We start from the raw sequence: 15,805 nt of genomic DNA on the forward strand, positions 1-15,805 counted from the left end.
GTGGCTGAGATGAGGCTGAAAAGCAACTGAATTTACTTCCTCCTGCCTGTTCTGTGCCCAAAGAGAAAAACTTTCAAAACTTATGGTGAAAGATTTGCTCAGTTCAACCCTCCCCCCTCCAGTGCATGTCTTCAAACCCTGTATAAATTTATTTTCTTCTCTTCACCAACATATGTGGTTAAGGAACTTGCCATTCTTCTGGCTTAGGGCTATCCCTTGGAAAATGCCTGAAATACTTGGTTTGCAGGAAATATAGAATTAATAAACGTTCATGTGCTTTAACTATTAATCAGACCACGTATGCTTTAGATAAGAACAAAGGAGATAGCATGTGTATGGTGTGCACGCACAAAGAGTGATTGGAATAGCTCCAACCTTTCAAAGATGTTTCTTCTTGGCCAGACATAATGCCTTACCCCTTAATGAATTTTTGGCAGATTCTCAGGTAAACCAAATGAACAGAGAATGGAAATGCAAAGATGGAAACATTTATTATATAGTGTTTCAGAGGGTAGCCATATTGGTCTGCAGTAGAAGAGCTAGATTTGAGAGCACTAAATCCAACAGCCATTTTGTACAATGTGAAGCAGAGGTTGTTGTTGTGCATGGTTGCATAGGAAGGCCAAAAGGTGAGCAAGACCATGTCAGGGTTGGCTTTTTTTTTTTTTTGCAAGCTCCTTTATCATAAATCTATTTCCATTCTAGTATTCATTCCATAACATACTGAATTGCTATTTTCTTTTCAAAGGAACAAGCACTGGATGCATCATTCTAGTGAAATGACAAAGTCCAATGATGAGATAATTCCATAGAAAGTGTACATAGCAGACCATTCAAATAATTTTTGACACACTAATTTAAAAAAATTAAAATTTCCCTAATTTTTTTTTGGGGGGGGGGATCATAACATGAGAGGTAAGGTCCACAATTTTTTTTCCTGGTATTTTTTGGTTTGGGTCTATTGGATCAGAAGAATTTCAGGATTCCCCAAAAAACTGAGCCTGTCCAATGAAGCCCACCCAGGAGCCAATCCTGCGGGGAGAGTTCTCCCCACAGGTTCTGCTGGGTAGCCTGGTTTAGACTAGACTGCCCAACAGAGCCTGCCTTGGAGCTGATCCTGTGGGGAAAACTTTCCCTGCATAACTGAAAAGTGCATGAACCACACAAGTTGCTTATCTTGCAGAGTAGGATCACCATAATTATTCTGAGCAGCAGCCATGCAACTCAAGTGATATGATCATAAGCAAGCCTAATTGCAAACAACAGAAAAATGTATAGATTTGTGGCTGCTATTGTTGTCTTTTGGCTAAGAAATATTTTCAGAATTCACAAACTATACACTTCCAGGAATGAAGTATTCTAGCAGTCTCTGTGGTAGAATCATTAAACAGGTCGCATTTGTGAATTAAGTTTAGAGCATATTTCTGATCAACATGAGCCATAATGGTCAGATGGGAGAACTGGCCCTAAGTGAAGCTTAGGAACATCGGAAAATTTAATTCAGCTTGTGGTAGTTTATTAATTAGAAGAAGACACAGATGCAGAATTTACCATTGGCTGTTCATTGTAACATAACTATTAACTGTGTTAGGTGCGTCATTTAGTTTGCCTGCATTTTATTTATTTGCTTTGTGCTTCAATAAACTTATGTAATTTGTCCTGGTTGACTATGAAGTCTGTGGTTGTGGTTAGATGGCCAATTTGTCCTGATACACCTACATGGATTTAAAGGTCTCAATCAGATGCTAATGTCTGCCTTTTGTGCCCCAGTTGTTGACAGCCCATCCTGCTCCACTTTGGAAGTGGAATAACTAGGCACCAGGGAAAGTCCAGTATTAATGAAGAGTAGCACTTTCACTCAGGGCCAGCTTCAGGGCATCTGGCACCCAATCTGAAGCCCCACCCCACTGCTCCATCCCCTCCTTCCACCCTCACCCCTGGTGAGGGCGAGTACCAGGGTAGCAGTGTGGTGTGGCATGGCTCCTGTGCCTCAGAGCACACACACAGCCTAGCTGCTGTCACTCAGTTTTCCCTGTGCTCCCAGAAGTGCAGCTCCAGGAGGCTGAGCGATAGCGGCTGGGTGGCATGCACACTCCGAGGTACAGGAGATGTGCCACATTTGCCTATTTCCCTCACCACGGAGGCGAGGATGGGTGGGAGGGCCCTACACGGTGCCCCCCCCAGGGCCATGCCCCAGATAACCACCTAGGGCTGCCTAATGGACGGGACAGCCCTTCTTCCATTCCATTTTTTCTGATGTCTGAACTTTCCTGGCACAAAAGGAACTTGGAAGGGAAGTGTGAACAGGCACTTCAGTCTGCCAGTCATGGGGGTTTTTTGGCTGCCACTGTGATGGCACTCTGTGGAAGGGTTATGGAGCTAGCAAATGGAATTGTTTGCTTAGTTAGGTGCTTATGCATATGCTCAATGGTGATCTTTTAAAAAATCCCACCAGCACAGCACATCCCGTGGCTGACATACAACACTGATGAGAATGTTTGACCAGGGGATGGCCACATGGGTAACCCACAGCAGGGTGTGCTGTCTGGTTGGTATGCCCTGAAATACTTTACACCAGTACAATTAGAGATGCCGCCATATTGCATCATGCTGCCAGTGTGACTGCAGCCTGGGTGTTCTTACTGGTTAAGCATTTCCCACTAGAGTGATAAGGGACTCAGGTTTCCACAGTTAGCAAGTCTGCCTATTGCAGCCACTCACCAATGCTGCACTGAAGGTCTTGGGGTATCTGATCTCTGCAACTGCACTCAGCCTCCTCTCAGAGCTGGCTTTAGACTGTCTGGCACCCTAGGCAAGGCTAACTTCTCGTGCCCCCCTGCATTGATAACATCACTGAGACACATAGGGGGCGCCCAATTCAGTGCCCCCCAAAGGCTGGGACCCTAAACAGTTGTCTAGTTTGCATAGTGGCAGAGGGTTAGCCCTGCCTCTTCCCTTGTGTCTACATGTAAGACCTTTCCTCATAGTAGCTTTCCATTGGTGATCTTGTTAAATTGTATGTCTAGCTAAAGGATCTGAGGCAGCATGTGTTATGAAAGTTTCAGTTAATGTAGGCAATACTTAACTAGATGCACCAACATGCTGACTTAGTATAAGGCAGCTTCCTATGTTTATACATATAAGAGGACTGTCCCAGAAACAACCATTTCAACTACCTCAACTGTAGGAAATATTCTGGTTTGCTTGAGACTGCCATGATCCTGTATGATGCCTCAAGTAAGTGGCATATTGCATGGAACTGTTTTCAGCAGAAGTTTACAAATCTGTCTCAGACTTTTGGATTAAACGAAATCTTTGAAGTCTACAACAATATGCATATTTAAATAGAAAAAGCAGAAAAGACTCCACAGCATCACTAAAATGACCACAGTGTACTTTATTTAATGATTTGGTACTTTGTGTTGCAATAAAATAAAAAAAAATCTACAAAATCCAAATATATAAAATTTTCAAGTTTTTCTTTGAAGTTTTACAAGAAAAAATCAAGTTGTAACCAAAGAAATTTGTTAGTATGAAGCACTACTTTCAACTTCATTTCATCACAAATTGCAACTTACTGAACAGACCAAAAGAACTATGGTACTGTAGTACACTAAATACTTCACACACTGCGTTCTTTACTATAGCACATGTAACCACTGCCATTAAAAAAAGCAGTCTCTAGTCAATAAAGACACTCTTCACAATCGGGACTCTAAAGGAATGGTTGTATACATGGACTCTGATTATATCTATTTACAGGAAGGATTTCTCTTCATAACTATTTTGTGTCTTCATTTCAAACAAAATACCAAATACATTTGTACAATGTTTACAAGTCGAAGCACAAGTACTGTCATGAGTATCGTTCAGCTCAAGTCACTGTGCTTGTACTGAGAGAAATATCTACACTTTTCCATAAACACAAAGGTGATCTCTCAGAACTCATTTCTGACAATGGCAACTATTGAGTAAAAGCACAGTAACGGTTAATTAGCACAATCAGTTTATAAAGCAACAGTTTACAACAGGAGCCAAGAATTATTGGTCCATTCTATTCCATTTGCTAGTCTGCTCCTAATAGTATCTTTTTATTTTAAAAATGTTTTATATATCTATACATCTGATACAGAATAGACAAAAAAAGGGGGGGACTGTGAGTAGGAAGGAGCACAGATGTTTTAAGGCAAATCAAACATATACAAGCAGCTTATGTGTTTTTTGTTTCTGGATATTTAAACTACGCATAACCCGATCCAGCTATGCATGCACCTAGCAGCACATGTTCCCCTCCAATCAAGATGTGGTCTGCTCTGGTCACATTATTCCTTTGTTCAAAAGCACTGAATTATCCTCCCTGTCACTGAAAAAGCAATTGGCGATATCACTTCTAACTGTCTTATCAGATGATGGGAACCACATACATCAGCCTTGAGATAACTCCCTGGAAATGCACAAGTAACTCCCATTTGCCAGCATGTTTTCCAGTGAAAGACAGGATACATGCATGGAAGCCTGTTTCTATGCATGCAGGACCCTAGCTGGATCAGGGCAAGGGTGCTCTGCAGTGGCCAGCAACTATAGGCTTTTCAGTGTTTCATAAATTAATCAGCATGGCTTTAAAACAGGCTTTGTTTTCCAAGCTGGAAAAAGAAAGGAAGAAACCCTGATAAATACAAAGTGCATGCTCTAATATGCTTGAAAAAAAATGAAAGGCAGCTGAGGTAGTTCAATGTAAAAAAATGCAATTTTTCAAAACAGGGAAGCAAAAAAAAAAGTATTATTTTAAAAGGTTATTTGAAATTTATTTGTTCAGCAATTTAATTCTGTGCCTTTATTCTATCCATTGTTACTATCTAAAAATGAGAATGATCCAGTGAGAGTTAAATGCCTTTAACTTCCACTGGGTCAAGTTAAAACTGGTGGGTTTACTTTTGTTTTTTTACTGGATTATGTCTATTGCTAAGGTGTGATTAATTACATACATGTAGTCTCATTTGTTTCAATGGTTCTGTCTCAACATTCATCAGAAGTTCCCTCTTATAGTGTTGAGGAACATAGGTATTTGATTTGCAGATACTGATGTGTTTTCATATATGCAAGTTTTCACAAGTCTTTTTATATTTTATCAGAACATTATATTTGTGCTAATATTATCACTTCAGTATAACAAAAATGGCTCATTTACAGCATTCTTAATAGTCTATTTAGAGGTAACAGTGTCCCAGGAATTCCATTTGAACCAGCTACGTCACATGCATTTTCTCCACTGTGGATAGTCTTTTCTTAAACTGACTTAATATTAAGAAGGGCAACTCAATCCACAATCCAATTTTGCCTTAGTTTTTTTCTTGTGTGTGTGTGTGGGGGGGAGCTAGTTCAACCTATTAAAATTAGGTTAAAATGATACCCACAAGGTACTGTATTTTTATGGAATCGAAAAGACATGAGGACAAAGAAAATACATGAATGTGTACGAAAAGATTTTGTGCAGTGCAGTCAAGACAGAGAAGTTATTTTGGCTCCCTGTCGTTTATTCCCCCATTTTAAAAAGTCACTGTTTATGGCAAGACTGAGGCAAGAGACAGGAACCATGGTGCTGCGCGTAGGGAAAAAGAAGAGCAGGTATGATTGGTGAGCACCAGAATGCCGTAGAAACACAGGAGAGTATACTGTATAGGCAGACCCATTTTAATGGATAAAACTACAGATGGCGCTATGTACCTGCTTAAAAATGAACACTTCAACTTAACAGGGCAGTGTTCCCTTTAAGTTGAGTTAGTGTGATCTAGCTCAGTTTTTTAGCCTCTGGCTCACACATTTTTGCCTTAGCTCAGGAAGGATAGCCCCAGAGCAGACTAATTAATGCAGTAGCTCACTTTAATGCCAGTAGCTCACGAAGCAGGATTTTTGCTCACAAGACTCGACAGCTTAGAGAGAGTATGTGTCTCTGTTGAGATTGCACTGATCTTATAAACTCATAAACCACAGAACAAACTTAATCACAATGTTATAAAAAGTCAATTGTCTATCTTTGGGTCCAAATGCTATTTAAGAAACAAAGAAGATTATAAGAAGTATTTATATGCGTATTTGCTAAATGCTACCTTTCCTCTGCCAATGAACACCCTTTGCTTTTTTCTGTAATTATGCTATTTTATAACGACTATGCTATATAAAAAAACTTTCAAGTTTATTTGAGAGAATAAATCACAATTTATATTATAAATCACAATAATTTACTTTAGCACATTTTTCTGTCCTAGCAGGAAATTCAGTATTGAGTAATGGCTAAATTAAAGGAACAGGCTATAGAAAACCAGTTTAACTTCTTGCTCAGTTATGAAGATCAGTGGGTTTTCTGGGCATTTGATTATCTTATATATTGGACCTTAACATCCTTGGAGGCGGAGTGAAGAACAAACATTCAGAGTGGATGTGCCAAAAGTTGCAGATACTATTGCAATTGGATTTGCCACCATAGGCAGAAATTGGGAAAGTGTGATATATGTGTCTTAAATAAATCTAACAGAACTGTAATTAGATATATTGGTTCCAGCATTTATAATTAGGATGCTACATCACAATTCTAAGGAAACACAGACTTCTGGGTAATTGACATCAGGATAATAAATACCTTTATTTGAAAATAGAGCCCAGCAGTTTTTGTGGCTTAAAAAAAATCTCAGGGGTATGCTTTAGGGGAAAATGAGCTAGATGGTCAGGACTACAAATATTTCTGAACAATAGCTGCATGAAACAGAACAGCTAGATTTGTGTTTCCAAGAAAACAGAACAAGAGATTTCATATACAAAATGAATAAAAACACAGAAATCTCCTTTCAGAGTGAAGAAATATTCTTGCAGTAATGGAAGTATAAGGGATAAAATTATCAGGTTTCAGAGCAGTTGTCTCTGCATGAAATGGGAAGGAACTGGCTGAGCAGACAAGCCGTATAAGAAAGAATCTGCAGTGGCTCCTCATCCTCTAATATGGTCTGCTGGATGGAATGCAACATCCAAAAAGCACCATCACCCCGGGTGTGGTTTTGAAATGTCAATACCTTTGCTTTTCTCCCTTCCTGAAAACTGAGTACTTTTCTGTTTCATAGATAACAAGCAATGCAAATTTATTATATAAATTAAGCAGTTTATAATTTGGGAGTGATCTCAATGAAACTATAGAGACAGTAATGGCCACACTGGATTATGACACAATAAATCCATGTTTAGGATTTATTTGCACTTGACTGTGAATTAAACAAGCCAAGCTAATGAATTAGGTTAAGGAAACGTATGCCTGATCTAGCTAAGGAACTTTCTGACTTTAAACTGTAAAAGTATTCAAGGAAATAAATTCCCAGCTGTAGACCTCTGACTTCACCATCGTAGTTACAGGAAAAGTAACATGGGGAGTCAACTCAGGTTGCAGTGGCAGTGAGGAGGCAATGAAACCCAGTTTTGCTGATGGAAATCCCTTCCGTTGGAAGCATTTTAGTACACAATCCAAGCCAGTAGTCTAAGCAAGTAATATATTGTTTACTATGTGAAATATCTCAGAGAATGCACCAATGATTTGTGGTTGCATAGATGAAGAGGCCTTTACGATTATAGTGAACTAAGCAAGAACTTGATTGTTTTGTTTACCTGTTTTTTCAGCTAAATTAGACACACTGCAAAATCACATCTTAAAAGCTAAATTTAGGGTACACTTTCTTAATTCTGAAAGAAAAAACCCCCACCAGATTACAAAAAGTAACATTCAATTTTCATGTCTGGTTAAAGTTTGAAATTATCTTTCTTCTTCTGTGGAATAGATTCAGTTTTATAGCAGGCAGATAAATTTAAAATAGCTCCATGTTGATTGATGCTGGGAAAATAATAGTTTGGTGGAGAATTATATGTAATAAGCCATTGACATAATGCAGCCAAAAGCAAGGAATTCTATAGAAATACTGAGGTATGTGCTTTTTAGTATAATTCTAAACAGATCTATCTCCTTCTAAGTCCATGCACCCCAGTTTAGGAATGCACTGTTAGTTCCCCTGGTTTTAGCAATTAGGACTGCAGAATGTTGGCTATATCATACTTTACAGTTCCAATACTCTTGACCTACAAATATATGTCCAAAGATTAGCAAGAAGAATGATGACAGGATGGGGCAGTCATGTGTGAAAATAGAAATGTCGGTAAAATTCCCAGTGTCTACCAATTAAAATGTTCTCAGCTGAGCTATGATGTAGAAATGTTTAATTAAAAACATGTGAAGCTAAGTTGTGTACTATAGAAAGTTATTAAACATCTATTCTTAAATGTGCCACCTTAAGCAGAGTTATACTGTTCTAAATCCACTGAAGTACATGGGCTTAGAAAGGTTTTGGTCTGTTTAGAATGGTCCTGTGAAACTCCTAAACTGCATAGACCTTTTTGCACCTCAGTATTGCCACTGTTTCATGGCAAGTTGAATCCCCAGCTGATGCTCTGACTTTGCAGCACCCATTCTGAAAAAAGGCATTTAGTTTGAGAACTTTTTTCTTGAATTTGGATCCAACCCTACCCATGTGTTCCACACTTCCTTTGACAAGGGGCTGAGCCATCATGTACTTCATCAGTGATTGAACTTTTTTTGTGCATGTGCAGTAACATTATAACATTGGCCGTTTTCGCACTAGCGTTTGCTCCGGCGTAGTGCCCCATTTACCTCCGGATCTTCTCTTGGATTTCGCACATGTTGCTCCGGCGCTGCGCTTTGCTCCGGCGCTTCAGGGATTTTACGCTGGAGTATGTTTTTCAGCATGCTGCCGGAGTTTCCGAAAACCTCCAGATCCACTCCGGATCCGCTCAGCGGAGTTTGCTGTGCGAAATCCATCCACGCCGGATCGACTGCTTTGTGGGCGTCACCCTCTCCCTTTCCGTCCTCCCACCCCATCCACCCGCTTGGCCAATCATCAGCCTTTCGCGGCGCTTCCCCAAAGTGCCGGCACGGCCATTTTTTTTTTAAAACTTCACTGTTTTGCGTAATAGCGATATTTCGAAATTAACAAATAGAAAAAAAAACCCCTCCTGGAATAGCCTCAATTGCCACTTCAATTGGTTTCGTTAGAATTTTTTTTATTATTATTGACTTTAGTTGCGTTATTTCGCTGTTGCGTTATCTCGATAATGCGAAAACGACCATTGTTGGGGGGGGGGAATCTAGTGCCGGTGCGGGCCAAAGCGTTCATGTGTGTGTGTTTTAAAAAGGGAATGCCTCCCTCAGCTGTGCCACCAGGATTTCGGGACCTGCACAAAATCGCCATGTATAAAATGGGAAGTTGGAGTCCGGCATTCTTCTCCCTGGCTACATTCCGCTCGGTTAGAAAGTAGACGCGAGCGAGCTCTTCACACGCACCACAGAAGGGGAAGGAGAGAATGGAGCGGGGGGGGGGGAGCTCTGGCAGCAGGAATCAGTCAGGTCCCCGTTGCAAGCGCCAGCCGGGGAGGGTAAAGAGAGCGGAGGAAATTTGGGGGGGGGGGGGATCTAGTGCTTCAGAATTTGGGGGGGGGGGAATCTAGTGCTAGGATTCTCCACTGTGAATGCTTCCGTTAATACATAAAGGGCTGTGGAGGATTCTACAGCTGCAGCCAATCCATAAGCAGCAGCAGCACACGTGATGCGGTTTGTCCAAGAAAAGAAGGGGAGGGAACAGCTCGATGTTACGTTAGTACGTTAGTACGTCATTACGCAACCAGACTTGCGCTTAAAAAAAAAATGATTGACAGGGCATCGAACTCAAGCCGATGCCAGTGGGAAAACGATTTGAGCCGGGGCTTCAGGGAAGGCGACTCCGCAAAGAGTCACTAGTGGGAAAACGAGAAAAATGATCCGGACATAATTGCGCCGCGGAATAAGGGGAGCAAACGCTAAGTGCGAAAACGGCCATTGTTAAAAAAGCTGCATGTATCATGGGGTACAGCCTGGTTGCTGCCATTTCAAAGGTCTCCTGCACCTTCTCAGTCACCAGCTAAGAAAATGGCTGGTGACCATTAAACTGGACACATCAATTCATAGCAGTGTTATTCAATAATTATGAAGCACACTAAATGTGTCACCATGTACTTTGTCAGTGACAGAACCTCCCTTTTTGTATATGCAGTAATGTTATAGCATCATAACACCATATGAAAAGAAACACACCTGGACCTATAGGCAAAGTGAAGGCAGGGGGTGGGAGAATGAAGAAACAATACAAGTGCATGGTATCAAAAGCTACCCACCCCAGAAAATATGAAAAGAAATTAAACGAATAATTGCACTTCATGACTACATGAAACTCTGCTACCCACTTTGTCCCAATGTTATAATCATAGAATCATAGAGGGTCATCTAGTCCAACCCCCTGCACAATGCAGGACACTCACAAATACCTCCCCCCAAATTCACAGGATCTTCATCACTGTCAGATGGCCATCTAGCTTCAGTTTAAAAACCTCCAAGGAAGGAGAGCCCACCACCTCCTGAGGAAGCCTGTTCCACTGCGGAATCGTTCTAACCGTCAGGGAGTTCTTCCTAATGTTGAGCCGGAAACTCTTCTGATTTAATTTCAACCCATTGGTTCTGGTCCTACATTCTGGGGCCACAGAAAACAATTCCACACCATTCTCTATATGACAGCTTTTCAAGTACTTGAAGATGGTGATCATATCACCTCTCAGCCACCTCCTCTCCAGGCTAAACATCCCCAGCTCCTTCAACCTTTCCTCATAGGACTTGTTCTCTAGACCCCTCACCATCTTCATTGCCCTCCTCTGGACCCGTTCCAGCTTGTCTATATCCTTCTTAAAATGTGGTGCCCAAAACTGAACACAATACTCCAGATGAGGTCTTACCAGAACAGAGTAAAGCGATATCATCACTTCATGTGATCTGGACACTATACTTCTGTTGATACAGCCCAAAATTGCATTTGCCTTTTTAGCCACTGCATCACACTGTTGACTCATGTTTAGCATATGATCCACTAAGACCCCTAGATCCTTTTTGCACATACTACTGCTAAGACAAGTCTCCCCCATCCTATAACTATGCATTGGATTTTTCCTACCTAAATGCATAACTTTACATTTATCCCTGTTAAAATTCATTGTATTGACTTTAGTCCAGTTTTCCAGCCTGTCAAGGTCATCCTGTATCCTGTTTCTGTCTTCTATTGTATTTGCAACCCCTCCCAATTTAGTATCATCGGCAAATTTAATAAGCATTTGCTTTATTCTTTCATCCAAATCATTGATAAAGATGTTAAACAAAACAGGTCCCCGGACAGATCCTTGAGGCACTCCACTTGTCACTCCTCTCCAAGAGGATGAGGAACCATTCAAAAGCACTCTTTAGGAGCGATCTGTCAGCTAGTTGCAGATCCACCTAACGGTAACAGGATCCAAACCACATTTTACCAACTTGTCAACAAGGATAGTATGTGGAACCTTATCAAAAGCCTTATAATATTGCTATATTATAATGAAAAGAATCATGTTGTAGCATAATCAACATTCTGTTTTTTTAAAAAATTAGTGGATTGCTCAGGGGACAACAGGGAGGCAGGGTCACACAGCACTGACAACACAAAAGGGTAATGGAGATAAAAATTCAAAATTGGGAATTCCTCACTGGAAAATTATGAGTTCAGATCCGAGGAGCGGGGGGGGGGGGGATTGAGGGAAAAGTTGATTTGGAAAACATGAGGTGATGGAACACTAAAATTGGACCTACTCCTGGGGAAAGTTGTGCAGAAAGTTTTATAAACTTTAATTATTTAAGAACATCAATGTGGAGGTTTGCACTTGTGTGGAAATGGTCATACTCAGAGGCTATGTCCAGAGCTGAATGCAACTGAATGGGATGACCCTGATTAGAATTGTAGCATTAATTGATGCTAATTTGGTCAGTTAACAGAACACAATGGGTCCTTCAAACAGCATTCAGTTGAAATAATGCATCGGCTGTGACCAAGATGCCTGTTCATTTAATTTGATTCATTCCACAGGTTAAGGGTTAGCTAGTTTAGTTTCCAAACAAACATTTCACTATAGATTTCTGAATTCCTAGTTTGCTGGGTAAGCATTTTATTAACTAATAGCACATTTACTAGTCTGAAAAGGAGGTGCACTAAAATTATTCAAAAGCTCCTTAGCCTTATCTTGATAGACCAGGCATATGTTTTTTTGACTCCTTTTAATTAGATGTCCCAAGTGCACGCCTTTTGACAACTCTCAAAATATCTCCAAATTTGTCCATATTCTATTTTGTCCAAAATTTATTCTGTTTCTGCACTATTATGGTAACGCAACTGTAATTATGCTTTTTCTTTTGGGTAACACAACTGTAATTATGCTTTTTCCTTATCCAGCTGGCTTCTTATATGTCCCGGAGTTATATGTACCTCTTCTTTGAGGACTGTTCTCTGGGTGAAGAGGACAATGGGGAGATATAATATATCATGCTCAAATTTCCACGTGAAAGATTGAGGAGAATGAAGTATTAAGGCCCTCAAGATGTATTTGTTAGCATAGTAAATATAGTGAATATACTTGTCAAAGTCTTGCAAATGCTTATCTATGTTCGATGCTACAATGAACGTTATGTAGAGTTTGAAAGCATAAGGAAACCAATGCATATAAGTGCATATTGTACATGGAAAAAGAATCAAATATTTTCAGGATGCTTAAAATTTATGAAACTCACTCCAGTTTAGATAGATGGAACACTACAGACGAAGAAAGATATCAAAATTAACGGGATGAAAGCAGGCTATAAAGGCAACAAGACTTCCTTTAAAAGTGTAATGTTCCCAAATGATGACAAAGCAAAGGAGCACAGGCTTTGGCAGAACAGTAAATTGATAGTATAGAAACCAAAATGAAATGCTGAGAAACATACTGATAAAACCAGACAAACAGAAAGAATCATCCAATAAACATCCAAAGCAGGAAACCAGGCTGGGAGGTGATCGGGCTGTTAGATGAGGAAAGAGTAAAAGGAAGATACAAAGATTCTTTTTGTTTATCTTCATTGTTCAAGATGTAGGATTGTTATCCATGCTTTTTTTGGAAACATGTCTGAAGTCAGAACAATTTATAGAAGTGACAAGGAATTAAGTTCTAGGACCAGGCCTCACTTGCCCAGGGATCTCCTTTCTTGCATCAAGTTGCTTTTGGCTAGGGTGGTGGCATATGCTAATGAGTTATGCTAATGAGCTCCACCACCTATTTTTCTACAAAATGACTCCTGGTTATCCTCATGAACTCTAAGTATTGCCAGCCAGCATAGTTTTACTGCTAATAACTTAAGTGTTAACTTAAGTACAAAGAACCTCAGTATAGAGATGACAGGTGTGGATTTAGAACAAAGGGATAGGCTAAATATTGTCTCTAAAAGTAGAATGAGGCTGGGTCTGTTACTTGAGTAGCCCTGATTACAGGTGGACTGTGGGGCCAAAACACTAATGGAAAGGTCCCACTCCACTTCCCCAGCCACAATGCTACTTTTCTTAGTTGGAAGAAGGGAACCCTCCAACCACCAGGTCATCTCACCTGATGGTTAGCCATCTTTCTCAATTTTGTACTTTTATTTTCTACACATAATACTAATAAACTTTGCAGCTCATTCTCCTTTCAGGCATTCTGTTTGACCCATTCCCTTAATTTTTGTAGTTTATTCCTTGTTTTATTTGTACCTCTGAGATTGGAAGATTCTGTTCACTTACCGTGAAGTCTTCCTTCTCTGTGGTCCTGGAGTGATCCAGTCCTCACTCTTGGGATCATAGCTCCTCCTCTCCAATTGCAGGGCTGACAAACTTGACCCGGAGGGGAGGTGCTTGACCCTTGGACTCCAGTCTGTCAGTAAGCCATCACACCTCCCTAAACATAACTCAACTGGAAACAGATGAATAACAAGAAGGATTCCCTTCCGTTGACCACCACCCCATGGACCTGCCCATCTAGTGTACACAGATGTTCTGTCCCGATCAGTAAAGAGGAAAAGAAAAAGGGCGTTTAGAACCTGGACCAGACCCCAAAGCTGAGGCCCACGGACAATAGGTTGGGCAGGACTGGGCCACTCCAGGACCACAGAGAAGGAAGACTTCATGGTAAGTGAACAGAATCTTCTGTTCTCCAGTGGTCCCAGGGACCAAGAGCAGTGTCCCAGGGCAGGTCTCATCAGCTTTGAGAACTAGACAGTGTGCTGAAGGACCCTTCTGCCAAAAGCAGCCTCAGTCGAGGTCATTTTGTCAATACGGTAATGCTTAGTAAAGGAATGGACGGACTTCCAGGTCCTTGCAAACTACTTCCATAGAAGGAAAGGAACTATAGGCTACAAATGTAGCCACCCCCCTAAGAGAATGGGCTGTAACCCCCTGTGGTGACTCTAAACCCTTTGCCGTATATGCCTCAATGATGTATCCCGTGATACACCTGCTGATAGTAGCAGAAGAGACTCTTCTTCCTCTACCTGAAATCCTGAAGGACACAAATAGAGACTCCGTTTGACGTACATCCCTAGTCCTATCTAGGTAAAAGCCTAGGGCTCTGCGCACATCCAGGCAGCACCACAGTTTTTCTTTCTCATGAGTTGGTGAGGGACAAAAAGATGGAAGGACAATGTCCTCCAATCTATGGAATTTAGAGTTAACTTTGATGGCTGGATCAGGGCGTAACACTACCTTATCTTGGTGAAAAATGCACAAGTCCTTGTGAATGGACAGGGCCTGAATTTCTGAAACCCTCCGAGCTGAAGTAATCCCTACCTAGAACACCGTCTTGAAGGTAAGCAACTTAAAGCTGCATGATGCCATGGGCTCAAAAGGTTTACGACAGAGGGCATCCAAAACCTTATTCAGGTTCCAGAAAGGGAACCTGTGCACTGGGGGTGGATTGCGAAGTGCTACCCCTTTCAGAAAATGCCTAACATGAGGGTGCGACCCCAGGGATCTGCCTTTTTAGACCCTCTAATGGCTGCAATGGCTGCCACCTGCCTACGAAGGGTGCTAGTGCCAAGGTCTTACCCAGGCCGTCTTACAGAAAAGCTAGAATAAGCGATACTGGGGCCTTCAGGGGATCCTCCCTCTTTCCTGCGCACCAGGAGCTAAAGATTTGCCAAGTGATATTATAGGTCATATTAGTGGACGGTTTTCTTGAATTGAGCATGGTGTCCACCACTGCCTTGGGGTACCCTAGGCTATTTAACTGTTGCCGCTCAACCTCCAAACAGTGAGCTTGAGAAGTTCCGGCTGAGGATAGTTCAGGTTGTCTTAAGTTAGTAGGTCTGGTCGCATCGGAAGTCTCCATGAAGGCCCTACTGCCAAGCTCGAGTTCCTGAAACCAGGCTCTCCTGGGTCAAAACGGAGTCACCACAATTACTTCTGTCCTCAGATCTGGAATCCTTTGAAGGAACCTTGGAAGTATTTGAAATGGAGGAAAGGCATAAAGAAGTGCCACGGGCCAATCTGCATTCAGTGCATCTACTGCCTTAGCCCCTCTGCTCCTGGTTCTGGCAAAATACTGGGGCACCTGGTGATTGTGGTCTGACACAAACAGATCCACTTCCGAGGTATCGAATCTGATGCATATCTGATGAAAAGCCTTGGGATGGATGGTCCATTCCGCTTGGTCTACCGATTGACGGCTTAGCCAATCCGCTACTACGTTGTCCCTCCCTGCCACATGGCTGGCCTTGATGGATAACAGGTGGAGCTCCGCCCACCAGAATAACCTCTGTACTTCAGCCTGAAGTTCCCTGAATCATGTGCCCCCCTGCCTGTTTACATAT

The sequence above is a fragment of the Heteronotia binoei genome, chromosome 7, assembly GCF_032191835.1.
Source record: "Heteronotia binoei isolate CCM8104 ecotype False Entrance Well chromosome 7, APGP_CSIRO_Hbin_v1, whole genome shotgun sequence".
Classification (NCBI taxonomy): domain Eukaryota; kingdom Metazoa; phylum Chordata; class Lepidosauria; order Squamata; family Gekkonidae; genus Heteronotia; species Heteronotia binoei.